Source organism: Ascaphus truei, chromosome 13, assembly GCF_040206685.1.
Source record: "Ascaphus truei isolate aAscTru1 chromosome 13, aAscTru1.hap1, whole genome shotgun sequence".
Lineage (NCBI taxonomy): Eukaryota > Metazoa > Chordata > Amphibia > Anura > Ascaphidae > Ascaphus > Ascaphus truei.
Window position 1 is genome coordinate 3,331,521 of NC_134495.1, and position 26,371 is coordinate 3,357,891.

The following is a 26,371-nucleotide window of genomic DNA, read 5'->3' on the forward strand; positions in this document are numbered from 1 at the left end:
TCTAATAATTATATAATGGTAATTCTTATTATTGTAACTTATAATGGGATTCATTCAATTCTCTGCATTATGTTTCTTCCCCTTTTTTCTAACTTAGAAAATAAAACTCCATGACTCGCGTCCCGGAAATCTGCCCGCCTCATGTTGGGTAGAGGTGGGTGAATTTTTGCGCCAAAATTTGGATCCGCAGCGGATCGGCCGGTTCCGTTGGTCCCTGGATTTCAGCGGATCAACCTCAAAAAAGGGCGATCCGTGTTTTGCGTTTTTTATTATTATTATTATTATTATTATTATTATTATTACCGATGCACTCCACGGATTCTTTAGAATTGCTGAATCCGCCAATTGGATTCTACAATTGCGACAACGGACTGGACCCGATGGTGGTTTTTGATGAATTCATGCGGATTGAAACCGAACAAATCCATTCCCGGATTTTACACCAAAAGATGGATTTGGGGGGGTGAGGGGGGGAAAAATCCGGGAAACGGGTTTGGGCGGATTCGCCCGTCGCTAATGATGAGCATCAGGTTAGACATTTTGCTGGGCCATGTAAGGGAGAGAATATTGTCACCTTTTATACCCACCGCATCCTTTATTAGGCCTGGTAGATAAAGGTACAATACAAGATTCACGCACTCGATGCAGCCACAAGCAGAAAACAAGTCTGTTCATTCAAAATAAACGTTTCTTTGGAATGATTGCATTACTCCCTCTGCATCTTTATACTAGCATGGCTTATGTACCCAGATATATAAATACACATCTTACTAGCTGTACAAATCACTTACCAATATCTTTATCTAATTACTTGAATTACAAGTATCATTTCAGTGACGTTATCCAAGCATTATCTTGCAAAGGGACATTTGGAAGGGACAATTGGACATAACAGAACTTCTTTTTCTTTCCAAGGCATCTTGTTCCCTCCATTAGTTTCCCAAGGACTCCGAGATCTATTTTTATAAGTCCAGAAGTAAATGTACAATGATCAGGATATTAAATGCTTTTCGTAGACTCCAAATGTAATGATCCGTCCTGTCATTGAGGTTAGTCTCATCAATTTACTGATCACAAAATGTGAAATGCGGGCAAGAGGGAGCGTTATATCTGGTGGCTTTCTTGTGATCACTTTGTAGCTAGCACACAGGAATCCAGCTCTTTAGACTCAAGCTGTCCCATTTGGGACTCATTAGCACACTGTGGTCCCCATAGAGAGTTAATCCAGGCCGTCACACAGCCAGTGGAAGGATGCAGAAGTGGAAATACGCGGGAACAATACACAAGAGGAGGAGACGTGAGAATAAATGCAGAAGGGAGAGAAATAATGTGCAAGAAGGGATATATTCAATGATATCAGAACAATATATATTATTGTACTATATGTGCTTCACAGACCAGACTGCATATTGATGATGTGCATCCACCAGGGACATGCCTGTCTCCCTTTACTCCCTGGTCCTGGGACAGTCCTGCATTATAACCCATGCACTTCTTATATCACGGAGATAAATATTGCAGTCTATGAGATTGCACAGGGTGATGTGTCTAAGTCCCCTGGCTGTAAGAATACGGCAAACCAACTGCTTGCAATAGGATTATTTGGATACATTTGGTTCTGCCTTTGTTTGCAGCTAGGAGATTTAAATATCAGATATATTTAAAAAAAAAAAAAACATTTGTCCGTCGAAATTTCAGTGCTAAAAAGTAATACAAACCTTCTTAAAATTTGCATAATTAGTTTTACAATTTTCGACTTATCGCGTCATGTTTAATACTTGATTAATGCAATTTAAATGACAACAGAATTCTGTATATATTTTTTAATTTATAACTAGTGTTAGTAAATATAAATGAATAAATATTACATTTTTGTAACCTAAATAATGAAACATTCGTGCTGCGTCAAATACATTTTTGGGGTGATACTGTACATAGCAACTTTATTCTGCGCTAATACTGTGGTATTTACAGACTTTTCCAGGTTTTATGGCGAGTTGAACTTGGTGGACGATGGGGACGCGTCACGCTTTCTCTCCTTTTGTTCGCTGAAACATTCTTCTTTTAGTACGTCCCATTAACATTTGTAAATCAAGCTTGGGCCATTTCTGGGTGCCAAAGAAAATGAAAAAACACATCTTTGGCACCCCCAAGGGAACTTTATGATGAGATTTCTGGGTGCCAAAAAGGTAATAAGCAATGCTTAGTTCGGACTCTGTGTCAATTAGGTTTCAAAGTCTCCCAGCTGCAACACTGGAGTAATACATCTACATGTTGTTTATCAGAGCAGGAAACCCTATAGCATTCTATAGGGTATTATTATTCTGTGATAAATCTGGGGACATTTTGTTTGCTATAGTTTTCTCGTAATTTTGCTACAGGAAACATAAAATAACCCTCTATGTATGGCATTTTAGGCACAGATAAACTAAGCTGTTTGTCTAATTAACGTGACATTAGGTTAACATCCCGTTAATAGTAACGCTGTATTCACTAGTTATTAACATTATGTTAACCACCTCTATTATCTCCTGGGGGGCGGGGGGCAGGGTGGCCACCTACCCCAAGGCACCTAAATACTGTCATTGTATCCTATAGGAACTCTGCGATATTCTGCGGTGTCACTGCCATTGTATCCTATGGAAACTCTGCGATATTCTGCGGTGTCACTGTCATTGTATCCTACAGGAACTCTGCGATATTCTGCGGTGTCACTGCCATTGTATCCTATAGGAACTGTGCAATATTCTGCGGTGTCACTGCCATTGTATCCTACAGGAAATCTGCGATATTCTGCGGTGTCACTGCCATTGTATCCTACAGGAACTCTGCAATATTCTGCGGTGTCACTGCCATTGTATCCTACGGGAACTCTGCGATATTCTGCGGTGTCACTGCCATTGTATCCTACAGGAACTCTGCGATATTCTGCGGTGTCACTGCCATTGTATCCTACAGGAACTCTGCGATATTCTGCGGTGTCACTGCCATTGTATCCTACAGGAACTCTGCGATATTCTGCGGTGTCACTGCCATTGTATCCTACGGGAACTCTGCGATATTCTGCGGTGTCACTGTAATTGTATCCTACAGGAACTCTGCGATATTCTGCGGTGTCACTGCCATTGTATCCTACGGGAACTCTGCGATATTCTGCGGTGTCACTGTAATTGTATCCTACAGGAACTCTGCGATATTCTGCGGTGTCACTGCCATTGTATCCTACAGGAACTCTGCAATATTCTGCGGTGTCACTGCCATTGTATCCTATAGGAACTCTGCAATATTCTGCGGTGTCACTGCCATTGTATCCTACAGGAACTCTGCAATATTCTGCGGTGTCACTGCCATTGTATCCTACAGGAACTCTGCAATATTCTGCGGTGTCACTGCCATTGTATCCTATGGAAACTCTGCGATATTCTGCGGTGTCACTGCCATTGTATCCTACAGGAACTCTGCGATATTCTGCGGTGTCACTGCCATTGTATCCTACAGAAACTCTGCGATATTCTGTGGTGTCACTGCCATTGTATCCTATGGAAACTCTGCGATATTCTGCGGTGTCACTGCCATTGTATCCTACAGGAACTCTGCGATATTCTGCGGTGTCACTGCCATTGTATCCTATAGGAACTCTGCGATATTCTGCGGTGTCACTGCCATTGTATCCTACAGGAACTCTGCAATATTCTGCGGTGTCACTGCCATTGTATCCTATAGGAACTATGCGATATTCTGCGGTGTCACTGCCATTGTATCCTACAGGAACTCTGCGATATTCTGCGGTGTCACTGCCATTGTATCCTATAGGAACTATGCGATATTCTGCGGTGTCACTGCCATTGTATCCTACAGGAACTCTGCGATATTCTGCGGTGTCACTGCCATTGTATCCTACAGGAACTCTGCGATATTCTGCGGTGTCACTGCCATTGTATCCTACAGGAACTCTGCGATATTCTGCGGTGTCACTGCCATTGTATCCTATGGAAACTCTGCGATATTCTGCGGTGTCACTGCCATTGTATCCTACGGGAACTCTGCGATATTCTGCGGTGTCACTGCCATTGTATCCTATAGCAACTCTGCAATATTCTGCGGTGTCACTGCCATTGTATCCTATGGAAACTCTGCGATATTCTGCGGTGTCACTGCCATTGTATCCTACAGGAACTCTGCGATATTCTGCGGTGTCACTGCCATTGCATCCTATAGGAACTCTGCAATATTCTGCGGTGTCACTGCCATTGTATCCTACAGGAACTCTGCGATATTCTGCGGTTTCACTGCCATTGTATCCTATGGAAACTCTGCGATATTCTGCGGTGTCACTGCCATTTTATCCTACAGAAACTCTGCGATATTCTGCGGTGTCACTGCCATTGTATCCTATAGGAACTGTGCAATATTCTGCGGTGTCACTGCCATTGTATCCTATAGGAACTCTGCAATATTCTGCGGTGTCATTGCATCCTATAGGAGCTCTGCAATATTCTTTACATTATGTTATCAACAGGAGCAGTGACGTCTGCTACATCTGTATATGCATTTTGAACGTGCACCTATTAACATCAACATATCTACAGACGTAGTAGACATTATTAGCACGAAATAAAATCACATGTATTATCGCCTTAACCATTCAACAGCGCCACTGTGGGATATCACGCCAGCATTAACTGTAGCTACTTGACTCCTTTCTTCTGCCTGCGATATGTTTTGGTTCTAAAGGACAAGTTATGGAGTGTTATAATGGGGGTCCCTGACATTTCTTCTGTGCAATCTGTCATTTATTTCATAGATCACCTTTGGTTGGTGAGAGCAGCGACTTCATTTTAACAAGAAGAAGTTTGACTTTTTTGCTTTTGTAGGATACATGGGTTCTCAAGTGGCCCAAAACAGCCTCGCTACTTGTTTAAAAGTCTTAAACTTTATAGCATCCATACCCACTGACAAAGTTGTGAAGGAACACGCGTGAATTAACAATAGAACAACAAATACCACAATATAAAGAAAGATTACATCACAGCATCCAACTTCTTATTACTTCCATCTGATTGATAACCAGAGAACTATAACAAAACCTGGGATGGTGCAGATTTAATATACGTCTTTTGGTGAAATGAGCAGTAGAAATATCTTGCTTTATATTATAAGGATGTGTGTACTGTATATATTTATTTATAAAATGTTTTACCAGGAAATAATACATTGAGTTTCCTCTTGTTTTCAAGTATGTCCTGGGCACAGAGTTATGATGACAGATACAGATGGTTACAAATACATAGTTACATTAAGTGAGCAGGGTATACATTATATACAAGACATTGCATGCACAGTAAGGCGTGGGACATAGTGAGTTTTAAGCTCGCTGAGGCGGGCTGAGCCGCGCTGAGCAGATGCACAAAGCCCCTGCATCTGTCATCAGCGCGGCTATAGTTTCTCCCTCCGCATGCGTGCTGATGCGTGCGGAGGCTGAGAAACTTTGCCGAGACAGGCAGGTTTTCAAATTTGCCGCTCAGGGAAGCGATGTGAGCGGTCACGTGACCGCTCACATCCAATGGGAGCGAGGGACTAGCCTCGTCTCCCGCTCTGCCTCCTGGCACGCCTCCGCTCCGCCCCCGCTCACTGCCTCGCCTGCAAGGACAGGAAAAAGCAGCATTTTGGAGCAGGCGAGGCAGAGCAGGACCGTGGCTCAGCGCTGTTTGCTCCTCTATGTCCCAGGCCTAAGAGATAATACATGGTATATTCCATGCACAGTAAGAGATAATACATGGTATATTCCATGCACAGTAAGAGATAATACATGGTATATTCCATGCACAGTAAGAGATAATATATGGTATATTCCATGCACAGTAAGAGATAATATATGGTTTAGGCGTATGTAACAGTTACAGACCAGATAAAAATGTGAGACAGCTTTAGATTTGAAAGAACTTAGGTGGTGGCTGTGAGAGTCTCCAGTAGATTGTTCCAGTTTTGGGGTGCACGGTAAGAGAAGGAGGAGCGGCCGGATACTTTGCTGAACCTTGGGACCATGAACAGTCTTTTGGAGTCAGATCTCAGATGATAAGTGCTGCATGTGGTAGGGGTGAGGAACGTGTTCAGATAGACAGGTAGCTTGCCCAGAAAGTATTTGAAGGCAAGACAGGAAAGATTAACTTTGCGCCTAGACTCAAGTGATGACCATAGTGCTCCTCCCGCAGGAGAAAAGATCAGTGCACCGCCAAGGAACCATGCAAAGGCTGAGAAGTGTGACTTGAAAAATCTTTATTGCAGCATGAAAGTGGAGCTCTTTGACAAAGCGCTTCGGCGTGAAACGCATTAGAGGATCCGCCAGAGCTCTACTTTCATGCTGCAATAAAGATTTTTCAAGTCACACTTCTCAGCCTTTGCATGGTTCCTTGGCGGTGCACTGATCTTTTCTCCTGCGGGAGGAGCACTACAGACATTCGTGACGTCATCGGTAGCACGCCGGTTTGCTGGGACAACAGTTGGATACAGACAGCGCCGGCTTCCCATCACCCATTGCGACGGAGGAGTCGCTGCCAGATCGTGGTGAAGAGAATCGGACGATATATAAGCCAGTTGCTTAGGAGTATTTGCAATCTCACGTTTTTACATTTTGAGGTCAGCCTGTGTTTCGGTCTCCCCTATTTATGATACATCATACAATTTCGCTCAGCTTCCCTATTCAACCTCTGAGCGCCGGATTTGTGACCGTCACAGTTCACTTTCCAACTATCAAGTGATGACCAATCTAGTTCTTTGAGCATATCGCAGTGATGTGTGTTATAGTTGCATTGGAGAACAAAACGGCATAATGAATTGTAGAGGGTGTCAAGTTTGCTAAGGTGGGTTTGTGGTGCCGAGCCGTATACTATGTCTCCATAGTCTATAATTGGCATTAGCATCTGCTGTGTGATACGCTTTCTGACCAGCAGACGTAGGCAGGATTTGTTCCTATAAAGTACACCTAGTTTGGCATAGGTCTTGGATGTCAGGATATCAATGTGCATCCCGAATGTTAAATGGGAGTCAAACCATATGCCCAAATTGAAACTAGTAACAGGGGCTAGGATGATATTAGAGTTGGTTCTGATCTGGAGCTCATTCATTGGAAGCTTTAAAAATTTAGCCTTGGTCCCAAATACCTTTGTTACAGTCTTGTTAGTGTTTAAAAACAGTTTGTTTTGGGAAATACAATTTTCAAGTCTCAAAAAGTCAGACTGAAGTCGGAGAGGCTAGGGCTGTGTGCATATAAGAGTGCGTCATCAGCATACATGTGTATTGAAGCTCCCTTACAGGACTGTCTCTTGTTCCGCGTGTGATGCTGTGGCGATGCAGGTTCATTCTATTGTTTAGCCCCTGTCCCGTCCCACCTATGTAGTAGCAGCCCCCTGGGCAATTCATGCACATGATGAGGTACACGACATTGCTGGATGAACGGGTGAACCTTCCTCTGATTTTGTACTCCAGATTCCTGTGTGGTATTTGTATTGTGCCCGCTGTGTGGGGCATTGCGCAGGTTTTGCATCTAGCGTCCTGGCATGGTTTTGTCCAGCATTCAGTTGTACTGTTGAATACTTTACTCCTCACCATCATTTTCTTGAGATTATGAGGTTGTCTGATTATAAGGGTGTTTCGGGGAAGACCTGTTGCAGTCTTGTATCTTCCTGGAGAATGGGTTGTAGTTTCCTGGCGATCTTGCATAGGGCCTCTAGGGGTGGATTATATCTGACCACCAAAGGTACCCTGTCGCTTGTCTCTTTCTGTTTGTATTCTAGTAGATCACTTCTTGGTATTCTGGTGGCTTGGTGGATTTTCTAGTCTAAAATTCTGTGGTTATATCCACGGTTTGCGAAATCCGATCTTAAGGCTGTAATCCGCTAGCCTCTGTCTGCTGTATCGGAGCATATCCGGTTGTATCGTATGGCTTGACTGTAGATGGTTGCAGGCTTCGTGTGTGTCGGTGGAAGCTGTTGTCCCTCAAATAGCTGTCTCTGTCTGTAGGTTTGCGGCATACAGAAGTCTGTAGTTGGTTGTTCTTTATAGTAATGGTGGTGTCTAGGAAATATACTTTGTCCGGGGAATGGCTGAGTTTGAGGTTGATGGTCGGGTGGAACATATTGAAGTTCTCATGGAACTGTAGTAGGTCCTGTTCCCCAGAGGTCCAAATCAGGAGGATGTCATCGATGTAGCGAAGGTATGTAAGGGGCTTCAAGTGACAGGTGGAAAGAAAGTAACTTTCCAGCTTTGCGCAGAACAGATTGGCATACTGTGGCGTCATCCGAGTTCCCATAGCAGTCCCGGTTGTCTGGAGGTATGTGTCATTTCCAAATGTGAAGTAGTTATGGGTCAGAATAAATTTGATGCATTTAGTCACAGTCTCTGTGAGTGGCTCATGCGGTCCCAGAAAGTATCTGCAGGCTGAAATCCCATCCTCGTGGGGGATGTTTGTGTAAAGTGTTTCTGCATCCATGGAGATAGATAGATAGATAGATAGATAGATAGATAGATAGATAGATAGATAGATAGATAGATAGATAGATAGATAGATAGATAGATAGATAATGGGGGAAAAAATCACCACTATCTAATGTAAAGTGAACAAATGTGAAATACTAATTACGGTAACAAAATGTGTGAATATAATGTCACAAAAGAGTGCAAATTAGAGAAAGTGCTATAAATATAACTTCGGCACAATTAAAATAAATATGCAATATACAGTATGTATAAACTAATGGGTTACAAAATGAATCCCATAATGTAGAAGGATATGGTGAAATGCCCCAGGGGATAAATAGATCCTAATCTGCAATATGTAGTAATCCAATTTTACCTGGTGTTAATATAAACAAACTATATCTGACTATAAGTATTATATTGTCAGTATATTTATTATAATTATACTTATAAACTCAAATAGTTCCAACTGGTTAGCACTGAAATGAATTAGAACTGCTTATTATCTTGCCCAAGAATTGTAATAGGTTTAGTGGAGCATTCCCTATTTAAGGTAGAATGATGAAGAAAATATGTGATTGGTTGTAAAAGACCAATTCATGACGGAAATCCTTCACTATGGATATTAAGCACATTGATAGCTTCACTTTTGATTACATAAAGCAGGAGTGGCCAACTCAAGTCTTCAAGACCTCCCCACCTCCCCCTCCCCCCAACAGGTCAGGTTATCAGGATATCCCTGCTTCAGCACAGGTGGCTCAACTGAGCCACCTGTGCTGAAGCAAGGACTGATTAATCCACCTGTGCTGAAGCAAAGACTGATTGAGCCACCTGTGCTGAAGCAGGGACTGATTGAGCCGCCTGTGCTGAAGGAAGGACTGATTGAGCCACCTGTGCTGAAGCTGTGATATCTTGGGCCCTTGAGGACTGGAACTGTCCACCCATGTGGTAGACTGATGACATTTTCTTTGTTAACCCTTTGCTCTCTATCATGCACACTGCTCCGTCATGTTCTGTTACAGTGTACATCAGGGAAGGACAGTAATGCTATACAGCGCTGTGCAGCGTCACTGATACCATGCGCGGCGTCACTGATACCATGCGCGGCGTCACTGATACAATGTGCGGCGTCACTGATACCATGCGCGGCGTCACTGATACTATGCGCGGCGTCACTGATACCATGCGCGGCGTCACTGACACCATGCGCGGCATCACTGATACAATGCGCAGCGTCACTGCACAGCGTCACTGATACAATGCACAGCGTCACTGATACAATGCGCGGCGTCACTGATACAATGCACGGCGTCACTGATACAATGCGCGGCGTCACTGATACAATGCACGGCGTCACTGATACAATGCGCGGCGTCACTGATACAATGCGCGGCGTCACTGATACAATGCGCGGCGTCACTGATACAATGCGCGGCGTCACTGATACAATGCGCGGCGTCACTGATACAATGCGCGGCGTCACTGATACAATGCACGGCGTCACTGATACAATGCGCGGCGTCACTGATACAATGCGCGGCGTCACTGATACCATGCGCATCGTCACTGATACCATGCACGGCGTCACTGATACAGCGTCACTGATACAATGCGCAGCGTCACTGATACAGCGTCACTGATACAATGCGCAGCGTCACTGATACAGCATCACTGTTACAATGCGCAGCATCACTGATACAATGCGCGGCGTCACTGGTACAATGCGCGTTGTCATTGATACAATGCGCGGCGTCACTGATACAATGCGCAGCGTCACTGATACAATGCGCAGCGTCACTGATACAATGCGCAGCACAGGCAGGGCTGCCAACAGGGGGGTCTGCTGGGGTTGGTGTCCCGGGCCCGCTGACTGTGGTGGCCCGGCCGGCACTGCACATTTCCCACGACCTCTGGCCAGGCCCTCCGGCCGGCCCTGACTCTCAGCTGCCTATAAGCCTCTTCCTTTCTGCCCCACGCCGCCGAGCGACGGGGCTCTCTGACGTCAGCGCACGGCGTGCCGGAAGCTGGGTCAAGCTTACTTCTGGCGCGCTGACGTCAGAGAGCCCCGTTGCGCGCCGGCAGTGGAAGCTCGGCGGCGTGGGGCAGAGAAAGGAAGAGGCTTACAGGCAGCAGAGGTCGGGGCCTGGCCAGAGGTCGGGGGTAATGTGCAGCGCTGGCCGGGTCCCCCCAGCCAGCGGACCCCCGCAGACACTGGGCCTGGCCTGACCCAAGGTAAACCTGTATCATGTATGATGCACACACGTTCTGTTACAGTGTACATTAGGGAAGGACAGTAATGCTATACAGCAGTGAAGGGGTAATAAGGCCTATATAGTCTCTGCTGTGTCAGCAGTGAAGGGGTTAAGAATGATCAGGGTTAGATGGCTGATTTGGCCAATAGTGACGGTGTATCAGTGTTCTACTCATCGACACAGTGGAAGGGGTTAACTGTCCTGAGATGGGCTGCTGCGACCCTTTTACAAGGAAACACGATTGAATTGAATGGACAGGTTTGTTCGGAAGTTAACCTCTTACCTGCCAGACATGTTCGTTATGTCGATATGTTTTGTCTGTGTATAATATAGCACAGAAGCAGAGTTGCATACCAGGGTTACTTGCAAAAAGAAGGTTGGTTTATTGATCCATATACTTATATCTATATCTGGTGCCGACGTTAGAAATGCGGCAACATTTTGAAATATAGTTTTCAGGTGTTTAAATGCATCAATTAGATTGCAAGAAGCTTGAGGCCCTTCTGCTGTTTTCTGATCTGGCTCCTGAGTGTGTGTGTGTGTGTGTGAGAGTGTGTGTGTGAGTGTGTGTGTGTTTGTGTGTGTGTGTGTGTGTGTTTGTGTGTGTGTGTGTGTGTGTGTGAGTGTGTGTGAGTGTGAGAGTGAGTGTGTGTGTGTGAGTGTGTGAGTGTGTGAGTGTGTGAGTGTGTGAGTGTGTGAGTAAAGTAAGATTGGTAAAATGGGTAAAAAGCAAAGGGTGACACGGGGTGAGTGCTCATTTGCATGTCATTACCCAGAATCCCTGGCTGCAGTGGAAGCATTGTGTGCTAAGCGATAATGGGAAGGGTAGGGTTGTGGACCTGTCTGAGACGTGCGAGTGTGCTCACAGCGTGGGATTTATAGTGCGTGTGTGTGATATAGATATATATATATATATATATATACACACACGCACACACACATTAGTATAAATATTATAACCCGGTGCATTTAGATCACTGTTTTACAAACTGTTTTTCTAGTGACCCAGTATAAGAAACAAATTTTTGCAACAATTTAAGAACAACCCCCTCTCACTTCCCCCCCTCCCTCTCACTTCCCCCCCCCTCCCTCTCACTTCCCCCCCCCCCCTCCCTCTCACTTCCCCCCCCTCCTCTCACTCCCCCCCCCCTCCTCTCACTCCCCCCCCCCCTCCTCTCACTCTTCCCCCCCCTCTCACTTCCCCCCCCCCTCACTTCCCTTCCCCCCCCTCACTTCCCTTCCCCCCCCCCTCTCACTTCCCCCCCCCCTCTCACTTCCCCCCCCTCTCACTTCCCCCCCCCCCCTCTCACTTCCCCCCCCCCCCTCACTTCCCCCCCCCCTCTCACTCTTCCCCCCCCCCTCACTTCCCCCCCCCCCTCTCACTCTTCCCCCCCCCCCCTCTCACTTCCCCCCCCCCCTCTCACTTCCCCCCCCCCCCCCCCCTCTCACTTCCCCCCCCCCCCCCTCTCACTTCCCCCCCCCCCCCCTCTCACTTCCCCCCCCCCCCCCTCTCACTTCCCCCCCCCCCCCTCTCACTTCCCCCCCCCCCCCTCCCTCCCACTTCCCCCCCCCCCCTCCCCCCCTCTCACTTCCCCCCCCCTCTCACTTCCCCCCCCCCCCAAAAAAAACACATGCACATGTTTACCTTGTGGGGGAGGGCTCGGGTCCCGCATCGGTGGATGTGGAAGTTGGGCCCAACTTCTGGTGCTGACATGCGGAGGGGCTGAAGTGAAGGCCCCACAGCGCAGCAGCTGGGGCAGACTGGGGTGAGGAGCTGGGGTGGGGGGGCAGACTGGGGTGAGGAGCTGGGGTGGGGGGGCAGACTGGGGTGAGGAGCTGGGGTGGGGGGGCAGACTGGGGTGAGGAGCTGGGGTGAGGAGCTGGGGTGGGGGGGCAGACTGGGGTGAGGAGCTGGGGTGGGGGGGCAGACTGGAGTGAGGTGCGGGGGAGAGCTTGGAGGGGGGGCAGACTGGGGAGAGCTGGGCCCGGTAGCCGGATGCAGAAATTGTCGCCTGGACACTTGCCCCAGCTCTGCCCCCTGCCGGCAGCCCTGCTAGCGGTGACCCAGTGAGTAATCTCGCGCGACACTGATCTAGAACATTCCATGATCCTTATTAACATGAGAACTTTCTACCAGCACTTCTTTACTCTGACAGCACTGGGAGGCTTTTTACTATGGCTGTTTTCTTGACAACAGAGAAGAAAAGACACGCTCCGTGTTTCTGAGTGGGCTCTCAGTGTAATCCACGTGGGGGCGGCTAAGAATATCACGGGAGAACTGGTACCAGAAAGTCACAGACATGTCTTCCAGCTTTGGGCTTAGATGCTGGTCTTTGGGGGGGGGTTACACATTTAAATCGCTTTCCTCACCTCCGTGTCCTATGTTAGAATAGAAGTGAGGACACAGAGGAGAAGCTGCAGAAAGTGACTTATTGCCCTGGATTTCCTCCCTGAAATAGATCAAAGGCACACGTGAAGGTATGTGGGGTGTCTGCGTGTCTCGTGTGGGGTGTCTGCGTGTCTCGTGTGGGGTGTCTGCGTGTCTCGTGTGGGGTGTCTGCGTGTCTCGTGTGGGGTGTCTGCGTGTCTCGTGTGGGGTGTCTGCGTGTCTCGTGTGGGGTGTCTGCGTGTCTCGTGTGGGGCGTCTGCGTGTCTCGTGTGGGGCGTCTGCGTGTCTCGTGTGGGGTGTCTGCGTGTCTCGTGTGGGGTGTCTGCGTGTCTCGTGTGGGGTGTCTGCGTGTCCCGTGTGGGGTGTCTGCATGTCTCGTGGTGATGTGTTTATTGGTGCTGTCCCCTTGGAGCGGTGTTAGGGTGCCCCAGTCAAATACCTGTAGGGAAAACTTTTTCGTATGTAGTGAGAGTGGGCGGGCATGGGGGGGGGGGGTGTGCATGTGCTCATCCCGGGGGGGGGGGGTGTGCATGTGCTCATCCCGGGGGGGGGGGGGGGTGTGCATGTGCTCATCCCGGGGGGGGGGGGGGGGTGAAGGGGAGTTTGCTGCTTAATGTACAGTACCTCCTGTATCTTATCAGTGAGTCAAATTAACTTGGTGCTCCTACCAGGGCTTCTGGGTGTGGCATGAAAGCAAACAGCCCTCATTATCAGAACGCCAGTAAACCAACAAAAAACCTGGCACATTCTCTCTAACTTCATTTCCCCATATCTCACCCCTGAAAAGAGCACACGTATCTGTATTCCATATGGGGCCAATTAAGAATACAACAAAAACCAAGGTTTTGTACGTTGATGCAAATGTTGGGGTTCACGTGTTGACATGCCTCCTTTTTGTGGTATTACTAATGATAGATCTGCTCAGACACCCATTAATCAGACTAAAAGAAATGCCTTTTTTTTGATAAGCAAAGGTTGGAAGAAAGGACAGCGATTCCTCTGAAAGATAACATGAAAGGCAGGTGAATATCACAGGTATCGGTCTATGGAACAGATCAGGACTTTCATTGACATCCTACATCACAAGCTTGCACTTAAAACCAGGGATATGTGTTTAAATGACTGTTAATGGAGGTTTGATGCGATTCACACTGGGATCTCACTGCTGTGTAACATTCCTGGGTGCACATATTTCTGCTCTGTAAATAGTGTCTTGTTAGTCGTTCTTGTTTGAACATATTTTGCTTCCTGCATCCCACATACTGTACAGTACACAGACCACTTGAGGGTTCAGAAATAAAAGGGAGCTGAGTTTTGGATGTATTTCTCTAAGACACTGTCTCCACCATCATTCTCCTATTAACCCCTATTAATAGGAACCAAGTTGCCTAGACACCTTATCATTTTATCAATACTTAACCTACTCACAGTTGAAAACTAACATATTGTTAATTACTACTAAATATTCAATTTACAATTGCACTGGCAATTAGTGTCATCACAATCAGGGGGTTCACAGATCACATTGTAAAGTAAGCATGTATCTATAGTTTAAAATGTGATGCCAAATGTTTAACCTCCTAACTTCCAGATGGACCTCTAATGCATTGCTGTCCATTCTAGCAGCAAAGGATGTTATCAACAATATACTGAAATCACATCAGGAGTTATTTTCCCTACAGGTTAATCTGAGACACCCTTGGTTGACAGAAAATCCAAGTGTGAATCAGATCCATCCTCCATGAACAGCCATTTCAACATATACAGTATCCTTGGTTTTAAGTGCACGCTTGTAATGTATACTGTGTATGAAGATTCTGACATATCTATAGACAGATACCTGTGATATTCACCTGCCTTTCATATTATCTGTAAGAGGAATCGCTGTCCTTTCTTCCAACCTATGCTTTTCCAAGAAAGGCATTTTTTATTCTGATTAATGGGTATTTGAGCAGATCTATCATTAGCAATAACACAAAAGCAGAATCATGTCAACATGTATACCCCACATTTGCATCACATTTTATTGTTTTGCTTTATTCTTAATAGACTCTAATTGCATAGATATATTTGTGCCCTTTTTAAGGATGAGATGTGGGGAAATTAGGTTAAATACCAGATGCCTGATTTTTTTTTTTTTGTTAGTTTACTGGCTTTCTGATAATGAGGGCTGTTTGCTTTCATTCCACACCCATACAACCCTGGTTGGATGTCAAAGTTAATTTGTTTCAATGATCATGGGATAAAGGAGGTACATTAAGCAATAAATTCATCCTCACCACCCTGACTGAGCACATGCCTGGTCCCTCTCCCTACATATTTATAGTGCATTTTCATCTCATGCTTTAAGAGATACTTTTAGTGGAGAGTGAGGGAGAGGGAGGGATAGAGGGAGGGGAGGGAGACAAATGTACTTCGATCTCACATTGTGTAGACTCAAGAGAAGAGCAAGCATTAAAAAATACTATCCGTGGATGCATAGCTGAGGCTTGTTGGAGGTAAGTACTTATAATCTCATCTATGTGTCTTTTCCACAAGACTGACACATGTATCCAAAGCTCAGGAACCAGATGTTGGAAGGACAAACAAATCTTTGCAACTGCTTGTCCCACCATACGGGAGGTAAGTGGCAGTCTTTAATCTTAATGAAACACAAGATCGTGAAGAACCTACTACTTCAAGTAAGACAAGGGAGCATCATTTTATAATAACAGGCCATTTCCACCCAAACAGAGAATTAGGTGTCTCCCTTCTCTCCTGTAACATTTCAGGAGCTATGTTGAGGATTTTAACAGGGCTTTACATTCCTGAAACAAAGTATTTAACCATTTACTTCCTGTGACTGTGAAATTATTATACTAGGGGTAAAAAAAAAAAACAATAATCTCTAATATAACTATATTTTTTTTTACTCATACCACATTAGAAAAGAGATGTGAGAGCTTATATAACTAGATCTATTTAAAAAAAACAAGCCACCATGCTGTTTCATTTCAAGGGTTTTCAACCTGTGGCTAATCAGTATCTGAATTTAAATGAACAGTTCTTTTATATCACTAACTTTCATATCAGCAAGATACTGTACATCTCTCAAATGCATGGTCAATAAAGAAAATGTGCTGACGTATTTTGGAAAATATATATTGCTTTAAGACTTTTCTCCTGGGAAAGAGCATAAGTAAAAATGTTCACCTTCTACCAATTAGGAGATCTCCTGTAACATTAGTGGCATAATATCAGATCAACATATTTTGTTTTGAATGCTGATGGACAGTTAGACTTTAGACTTTGTAATGCCATGAAAGTATGTCCCTAAACTTATCTTGCCTGTTATTAAGGTATCTCTATAGCATCCAATGGGACAATCAAACAGTACAGTGGGTGAGATTGTACTATGTGCTCATAGAAAAGGGAAAGTAAGGTCATTTATACAAGTACTTCTCACGTGGGGTATCACAAAATAATCCAAATTAGGTTTAATTAGGCTTTTTTTATCAACTTTCCACAAACATATCTAAGGTACTCTCCCCTCTCACCAGTAGTATATTGGCAGGTAAGGCTCTTACTGATTAGTGAAATCTTTCTGTATTTGTGTTGTTTGTAGTTCTTTGCTAGACATAACGCTGGAACAGACAGTATCCCCCTCAATAGATAAGACAAGATTGTGTGTTCACTGGAACATATTTCAACCCAGCACCTTCTTTTGCACTTTACATACGGTATCACCAATGAATGTTGGTAGGGTAGGGTTTAAATGTCTCTTTTGCCCGTTGTTGTTCCCATCTGCATATATAGACCTCCCAGATCCTCACAGTTTGTTATATTGATCTTAACCCTATATACCTGTACAATCGATAGCACTATTTGATAGGTAACAGACTAAAACCTGCACATTGTGTGGAGTTCTGAAAGTATCAGACATTATCCAAATCTCACCCATCTGAACAAGGATAGCCTAATCCCTTGTTGTATTTACAGTAAGTCACTAAGAGTCATGGACTGTACAGTATGTCATTGACAGCAAAAGCCTTTTGTTCTGTCTTTTGACTTGACTGAAATGTCTCTCCCTTTTTGCTTGATCTACAGTAATTGAGACAAGACCATTCCTCTCCATGCTACAGTACCTCTGTGCAGTCACTTACTGGGAAGTAGGGAATGTATTTCAGTGGAAATGCAGCAACCTCTTAATATATTAAGATTTCCATCTACTGGAGATAAAAGGAAACAGGGCACATTCCAAAAGAGCTCCTCACAACTAACAAAGCTAATAAGCATGTCACTGGCTTTCACCAGTAATGAGAACTTGGGCTAGATTGTCAGCAAAGGAAGTGTATTATGTATGTGAGGGCTGATTGGTGTAAATATGTATAGATATACATTACTGTCTAATTCCCTGGTATTTACAGTAACTGTACATTAAGTGTGTGTGTTAACTGTATGTAGTGTGATTTGTAGTTATATTTCACTGCATGTAAGTGCAGGGTGTGTTGCTCTATGTTTAACTGCCCTGTTGTGTGTTTGTGCATCTGTGTGAAGACTGAAACCCAGAAATATGCTGGCAAGATCACTCAATCCTGGCACAATATTAAGCAGAGGATATGTTAACGCTTCTCTAAGGCTGTGCGCAAATATGATAACCCATATGTTCATTCTGTGCTTGATATGAGAGATGAGGCGGAACAGGATTTCACTGTTGAGTTTTATAACCAGTACTAACCCCATTCACATACATTACAAGTACAATACAACAATAGTCTCAAATCTGATAGGTCTGCGATCCTTTACTCCAAACCCCTCATCTTTACATTAGATGTTAGTGCATGTTTTTTAAATCCACTGATACTAAATTGCTCTACATTTGTTACTACTACATAAGAAATGTACAGGCAGATCTAAAATCTACAGGGAAAGGGCAAAGTAATTATACTGGCTACTATGTATGTACATGTGTGTTTGTTTGTGTGTGTATATATATGTATGTATGTGTGTATATATGTGTGTGTGTGTGTGTGTGTGTGTGTGTGTATATATATATATATATATACATACGTGTGTGTGTGTGTATGTATGTGTGTGTGCACACACGTACATAATACTTAAGTAACATCAGGAATAGAAATAATTTACGCTAACAGAAGTATTACTTACTTCAATTTAGTTACAATGAAGTATGAATTAACTATATATATGTGTGTGTGTGTGTGTGTGTGTTTTATATACCCCTTAACCTCCCAAAGAACAGCTTATCTACTGTATCTATTTGTAAATGTTATACTTTGTGTTAATTTTACAGGTGGTTAACCCATATCTGCACGATGGGATAATTCCCAGGTTATACACACTGTAAATGTCCCATGCAGTTAAAAGGATTATAATACAAGGCAGGTAGAGGAAGATGGTCCTTGAGGGGTAAGATGGTCTCTTGTCATTCAGACTCCTGAAGACTAAGTGATAAAGGTGTTAGTGGGGGAGACTCTCAACAATGAAATGGCCAAAGAGAGCATGCTGGTGACAGCGCTAGATTATACGGAGCAGCGTGTCTGTGAGAAAAACGTGTCATTGTCACTTAAACTATGGGGGCAATTTACTTCAACTGGATTTTAGCATTCACACCGACATGACGACGCATGCTTCATACTTAAATCAACCAATTACTGCGCTTGTCCCTAATTTATTGTGCAATTGATCCATTCCATCGTACCTTTTAATTGGTTGCAGGAATGTAACGTGACAGGCAGTAATCCTAATTCTCACCCTGTATAATGAATCCATGAAGAGACCTGCAAATCTCTCTGTGCATTGTGACTGGTTCATTAGTGTGAACGCTACATTCAACATGATCTAAAACAACACTGGCAATGACAATACATATTACTCATTTATAATAAAGGTATTTTGATAATGAGCACAATATTTAGTTGTGGTTGATTGTTTCAGCCATTGACATCTTTACACAAATAGTCATTTGTTTTATGTCTTCAATAAACACAGATATCCGGTTCTGTCGGTCTCTCTCTCTCTGTCTCTGTGTCTCTCTCTCTCTCTCTCTCTCATATAGATATATATATATATTTATATATATATATCATTTGTTTTTGTTTGTAAACTTAAATAAGTCTATTTAATATGTATTTTATACTTTAATCAAAAGATTTCTCTGAAAATGTTATCAAACATGTAGGCTTTGCTTGATATTTAATCTACATACCAAAATTGGTGGTAAGATAATGATTTGAAGAATCTTGACACGTTATTGCCATTTTCGAGTTGGCGGTAAAAAAAACGGGCAAAACAGAAGTGTCAACATTAACTACGCAGTGTTTTTTGTTATTTTTTGCCATTACAAAGTACAGACGCCCTTAGCAGGGAAATAAATAGGTTTCTGCAGCTTGCTTTTTTTTAAACTTTTGTTCATAGCCTTACAGCCCTGGTTTTTCTGTGAATACTTGAAATCAGAGGTGGCCAACTCCCATCCTAAAGGGCCACGAACAGGTCAGGTTTTCAGGAAATCCCTGCTTCAGCACAGGTGGCTCAATCAGTGGCTCCGTCATAATGACTGTGGCTTCCTGTGCTGAAGCAGGAATATCCCTAATACCTGACCTGTTGGTGAACCATGACAGTCTAGGACATTTGGTCGTGACCGTTTTGCTGTGACCAAATGGCCACCGGCGCTTCACCGTGACTCTGCTGCCGGCCACTAAGGTAAATTAACCCCCTAAACTAAAACCCCTACCCTAAACCCTTCCCCTAAAAATACCCTAACCGCTAAAACCCCTTAAATGATCTCCCTTCTCTAGCTGCTAAAACCCTTAAATTAACCCCTTACGCTAACAGCTAAAACCCTTAAAATAACCTCCTGTCCCAACCAATAATAAAACTTACCTTCAAAGCGGCCGGCGGCGGGGGTTCCAGCGGCGAATCGGCTGTGACTAAATGTCCCATTCTGACCCTTGAGGACTGAAGTTGGCCACTCGTGCTGGCCACCCCTGCCTTTAACTTAGCTCTTATTGTTTATGGTATTTGAAGCTTGAAACCGCGTTTACTATCCCAGTCTGTAACATAGCACAACAGTTTACCTCTACATAAGGTGTAACCTCTGGAATATGAATTGTTACAATATAAAACCACAATGAGTAGAATATAGCAAAGAGAAAGTGCGTAGTGTGTACATGAATCTGTGCAAAGTGTGTAAAAATAGATGAAAATCCAAGCACAGTATGGGGGAAAAGTTTCAGAAATATTCAACAAGACAGCCACAATATGGAATCATTATAATTAATGAGACATACAGCCAAAGGAAATCACTCCCACTTACACATTCCAGACAGATGTTTATCACTTGAATTTCCATATTAAGTCCTTGGACATTGTTCATTGGGATTATTTGCTTACACTAGTAAATTGGTAAAGTGATTTTGGTAATTGAGGCTCAGCTTCAGTACATTGGTGGCAAATCGTTTTCAATTCATATGCAAGGATAGGCTATGATACTATAGTGATACTGTACTGTATGGAATCCTATGGCATAGGGGGGATACACTGAAACATGGTGTGCGCTGTATTGGTGTTAGATATCTAAGCTTCAGAAAAACATCCTGGGTATTGAACTTTGTCCACTGACAGAGAGATGGAACTCAATACGTCAAACAAGTAGACGCAGATGGGAAGAATTACCCTTGCAGGGTAACAGTTTACTGCATTCCATATATTACTGGACTTCTTTTTCACTTAATAAAAGGAGAACCCTGTGATAGTACATTTATTTAAAAAAAACAAAAAACACTTTTGTTGCAATTCAGCCAGATTTGTAGTCTGTTTGTTTTCACGTTACATACGTGAAACAGGACATACTTGAAAACGAGAGGTAACTCTCAATGTATTACTTCCTGGTAAAACATTTTTTTTTATAAAACGTTTTCATGCTGCAGAACTACAGGGATATATTCTTATATTTTTAAGCTTATAAAATGTCTGCCATTTATTTAAAGAAGTCATGATGTTGTTTTTCATCATTAAATGTGAGTTGGTTTCCTGAGGTTTTGGCAAATAGTTTGTGTGGTGATATTACATCTTTAAATAGCACAGATAAACGTGTGTACTGAACAGACTCACAGCAGATGCACAAGAGTTAACTGGAGCCGGCCAATTTGGGATAGTTATAGGGGGTGGTGAAATGTACAGTAACTTTTGTTTGTGTGAGAGCTGTGAAGCTGAACGGTGTAGAGAAAGTAGACGGATGTTTCTTAGTTACTCGTGCATATACAAAATGTACAACCCCTGTTCTTTCCCTGCTGTACGGACTGCAATATTCACCAAGCAAATAGTGGAAGCTGCAGTACAGTAGGCTGCAGATCTGGGCACCTGATTGTGGGCAATGGATACAAAATAATGAGGGTGTAAGAGGCTCTTAGTATGCACGGTGCAGTAGTTGGGGTATATAGTAGTGGCAAGTTAAATGAGGTATTGTATTCCAAGTGAGGAGGTACTGCACACAGTGTGTCTATGGTGGTGAACAGACAGCTACAGAACTCCAAGCGCTCTCCAAGGTGCTGAAAGATTACTTGCTGGCGCTGGACACAGCTCTGGGATATGTCCAAAGTGCCGTGGGGAGAAACGGACGAGTGGGGTATGTAACCCATTTGCAGGCTGCTGATTGCCACCTGTCTCAATCTTCTGTTAATATAAATAATAATATACTGCAGGTGGGAACCTGATCTATGGACCTGTATAAGGACTTTCATATCATGCACTTGTATATGGCAGAAGCGTCATTCCTCTAAGGCCATAGCGTGGGCTTTCTTATTCGCTAATAACTTCTCTCCACTTCCTATTCATTGCACAGTGAAAATCAATGATGGTACTGTATACGGTTTTACTTAATTATACATTTCATGTAATGCTGTATAATATACAGTATTTTGTTTATATGACACTATTGCATATAGAGTACATCAGTAAACCATATATTATCACGTCTACAAAGTCATATATGTTACTTATAGTCAACTCAGTTGCTACTGTACAGTCTATCTAGAGGAATTGTCTTTCACAAATGTCTTTAAAGACTGTGTTATGAAGAAGGAATGTGACAGTGTATTGCAAACAATGAGTTTCAGTGAGAGCATTAAATCTGTGGAGTTTGGTAACAGCACATACTGTATATACCACTGCAGCTTTCCCCATGTAATGCATGGTAACAGCACATACTGTATATACCACTGCAGCTTTCCCCATGTAATGCATGGTAACAGCACATACTGTATATACCACTGCAGCTTTCCCCATGTAATTCATGGTAACAGCACATACTGTATATACCACTGCAGCTTTCCCCGTGTCATTTAGTGTAACAGCACATACTGTATATACCACTGCAGCTTTCCCCATGTAATGTATGGTAACCGCACATACTGTATATACCACTGCAGTTTTCCCCGTGTCATTTAGTGTAACAGCACATACTGTATATACCACTGCAGCTTTCCCCATGTAATGCATGGTAACAGCACATACTGTATATACCACTGCAGCTTTCCCCGTGTCATTTAGTGTAACAGCACATACTGTATATACCACTGCAGCTTTCCCCATGTAATGTATGGTAACCGCACATACTGTATATACCACTGCAGTTTTCCCCGTGTCATTTAGTGTAACAGCACATACTGTATATACCACTGCAGCTTTCCCCGTGTCATTTAGTGTAACAGCACATACTGTATATACCACTGCAGCTTTCCCCATGTCATTTAGTGAAACAGAATAACATTTTCCTTACTAAAAATGGAAATATCTGCAATCCGGTAATTACAGTGTATGATATGCCGGCGGCATTTGCCCCAAAACCTGTTGTACCCTATTCTCCTATTCCTGAAATATGTACTAAATGTTAAGAACAAATGCAGACTTATTATTGTAAAGTTGAAGTAAACATTGAACATGTTATATTAAACACTGTGATTATATAACATTGTGCATTTATATTGTCACATTCTAGTATACTATTTCTGTTTCCATATAAACATGGAATACTTGTAATGTATAGAAATTACAAGAGATGTATACAAGTCTTATTACATGGCAGGTATTGTAATGCTCAGTTTGGATTTTAGTTCCATAATGGCATGCACTTTAGACCTGTTCCTGAGTTTAATAATAACCTCCACAGTTTGAAAATACATCAACACCCGAGTCCCCTAATACCTGACCACAAATGTAAACACTTTCAGATTAAATTATGAAGAGTTCACGCATGGGGATCTTTCTAGATGTCTTTTTTTTTAAACAATTCCCAGCCCTCTCACACTTAGATAATTCTTACTTTATGAACTAGGACTAGAATCATGCATGGAAGTGTACCCCTCAACAAGTGTACATGAGCTATTTGGGAAAGGAAACCAATGGAAATAAAAGGTATTCTTTAGCCCCCCTCCCTATGTTTAGTGCATTCGATATCTGTGCAAGGTTATTACTTGATCAAATATTTTAAAAGCACATTTAAAATGTAATTTTCATGTCAGTTACATCAGCAGATATAATTACAGTACAATAATTCATCATGTACTCCCCACTTTACATGTGACATTTGATCATATTAAGTATTCTTTTCGATATAGTGAGCTGTATGTATAAAGTACAGTGAATTAGTGTCATGTAACTTTTGCCCAATGAAATTTCTTATAGAAATCTGCATCAGATTTTGTTTTCGCATTTTGTATGTTTAGTGATGAATTCTGATACATGTAGTGGTTAACCTAATGCACGACAAATATAAAAATAATACCCAGAGACACACTTGTATAAATCATATATTATAATAATATATCAACAAAAAACAACGTACCAAATTCCACGGTCATAAGACAAACTGACAGTTTTTTTGCAGCTTGATATAGAGGCACTTCTGTGTATATGCTTTCCTTTAATCAGAACTAGCAATCATAGTTTCTTTCCACTTCTTTTTGTTGGGCCACTGCTGTGATAGTAACACAACAAACATCTTACAGTTCTTCATTAAGAATCAATAGTACACTTCCATAGAACAGAGTATATACCAGAATGGGTCTAATTAATCCCAATCTTTCCCTTACAAAACTGTTGCAAACACAGCACCATATTCATCAAAGAAAAAAAACAAACATTGCTTTTATTGGCATTTGTTTGATACATTTGTTGATGATTTTATCTTTGACTGGTTGTGTATGAAAGTCTCCCGTCTGCCAAACTGCAGAAAATAGCACCTTATTTATAAAGGAAAAATATCCTATGGAAAGCAATTAATTTTCTTTATTTGATAAACTAGTTTTATTTGTTGCCCCAGCTTTGCAGTCAGGAGATTTGGATATTCAACCAGTCTATTTATCAAATCCTCCTGACTGAAAAACTAATGCAAAAAAAAAAAAAAACGGCACCAGATTCTTCAGGTGAACACATTCCTATTTAAATCAATGGGATTTCCTTTGATAAATCTGGTGCTGTGCTTCTGCATCAGTTCTGCCCAAGGTTGCGCAGTTGAGAGTTTGAATAGGCCCCAAAGTGTCTCGGCTACATCACAAGGGTAGAATAGGAGCAAAAACTAGCACCAGATTTAGCCAAGATAATCAGCTGGAAACCTATGGTATGTTTGTTATTATAAATCTGGTGCATTTTGTTTTACACCACACCCTTGTTTTGCAGCCGGGAGACTTTGACACAGTATATAGATCCCATAGACTCCAAGCGGCGGGTCTTTTCTGAAAGTGTCACTGTTGCAAAATGGGTGCAAAAACAGTGCCCCAGATTTATCCATCAAAAAATCCGATTGGTTTACCTTCGTTAATATGGTGCAGTTTTTTGCCCCTGTATTGCAGCCGTGAGACTTTGATAAATGATCCCCTCCCCCCCCCCCCTCTTAATATACTGCTGTATATTACCAGGATTGTACTGTTGGTCACATCTGTAACATACAGGGGACGTTATTTACTCAAGTCTCACGGCTGTAACTCTGGGGGCAAACCCAGTGCAAAGTCTCACCAGGTGTATCACGGCTACCAGTGGGATTCCGCGTCTTTCCAAATGTGCTGCGGTTTTCTGCATTGGTTCTTCCCCAGTTTTGCAGCCAGGAAACTTTTAACAAATACAACGGAGAGTTGAGGCTAATGTGGGTACTGGAATACCCAGCATACAGTAAGTACATATGACTTTGTTTTATTCCCGGCTCGTAGCTCTCTTAAGTAGATGCTGATATGCCCTTTTATTTTAGACATCTGGTAGCCATAACATCTGTGCAATGTTTTGACACATTTTATTGTCATTCATATTTTCCTCTCAAAGTATTGAAATGTTCCCTTTCTGATGAGCAAATCTTCCTTTTCTGCTCAGCTTCCCTTTGTAAGCAACACAAACACCATATGAAGCAAAATATATATATTTCTATGTAGAATAGATTTCTATTGTTTTCAAGACAATAGTTCTTGGCTTTCGTATCTGAGCAGCCAATGTGCCTGGTTACCAATAAAATATGGTTTTGTGCAACAGAATGTTGCCTTTCTTTTTACGCAGAATATAATTAGCAACATGAGTCACCAATTCCATGTAATCTAGTGGTAGATTGCTATAGGATCTGAGAATTGTTTTGCTCTCTGACTTGTTGTATTGTATCACCCACAGTTAAATGAAACTGAACACGTACAGTACCTGTATTAGCAGAATCTGTTTCTGTGACAAGACCGTATAGCGACGGAAGGGCTAATTCAATTAGTGAATGAAATGATTAAGGCAGTTGCTCACCTCTTTTTTTTTAATAACTACTTTTAGTGGCCCTGATTTTGGAACTGCGGCCATTGTATCAGAAATTGATTTATTTATTTTTTAGCAGAAAGATACAGTATGCTTTGTGAAAACTATACCCATATGTTCATTAATAATTAATTCAATTAATTTTCGCCTTTTCTACACCTATTTAATTATACAGAACAATAATGTATATATTGGTACCATAGCTACAGATGTGGAAGATGTTATTGCACCTGTTAATGTGGAGCATTGTGTTAACGCTAACTCCACATTTAACTGCATGCGCCATTGAAAACGATGTTAACGTGTGCATTAGCTCCCTAACGCATGCGTGTGTTAACTCATTTTATTTAACCATTATTCGGTGCTAAACGGTGCAATAACGTCTTCTACATTGTATTTTGTGCTGTTCCATACGCCCTTGTTGTTGGCTTGATTCTTGTGAGAAGTAGAAATAATGCAAAAACTATATGTAACTTGC

General features: G+C 42.7%; 1 protein-coding gene across 7 annotated transcripts in view; it reads left to right on the forward strand.

Annotated features, from left to right (window-relative positions):
* Positions 1-26,371, forward strand: part of NOS1 (nitric oxide synthase 1) — a 197,413-nt gene that overhangs the window by 84,567 nt on the left and 86,475 nt on the right. The window contains exon 1 of one of the 7 annotated variants that reach the window (XM_075568101.1): positions 15,506-15,614. The exons of the other annotated variants lie outside the window; for them this stretch is intronic. The gene's annotated coding sequence lies outside the window, so the exon portion shown is untranslated. Of the gene's footprint in view, positions 1-15,505; positions 15,615-26,371 lie in introns of those variants that run through there. 7 annotated transcript variants of the gene reach the window in all.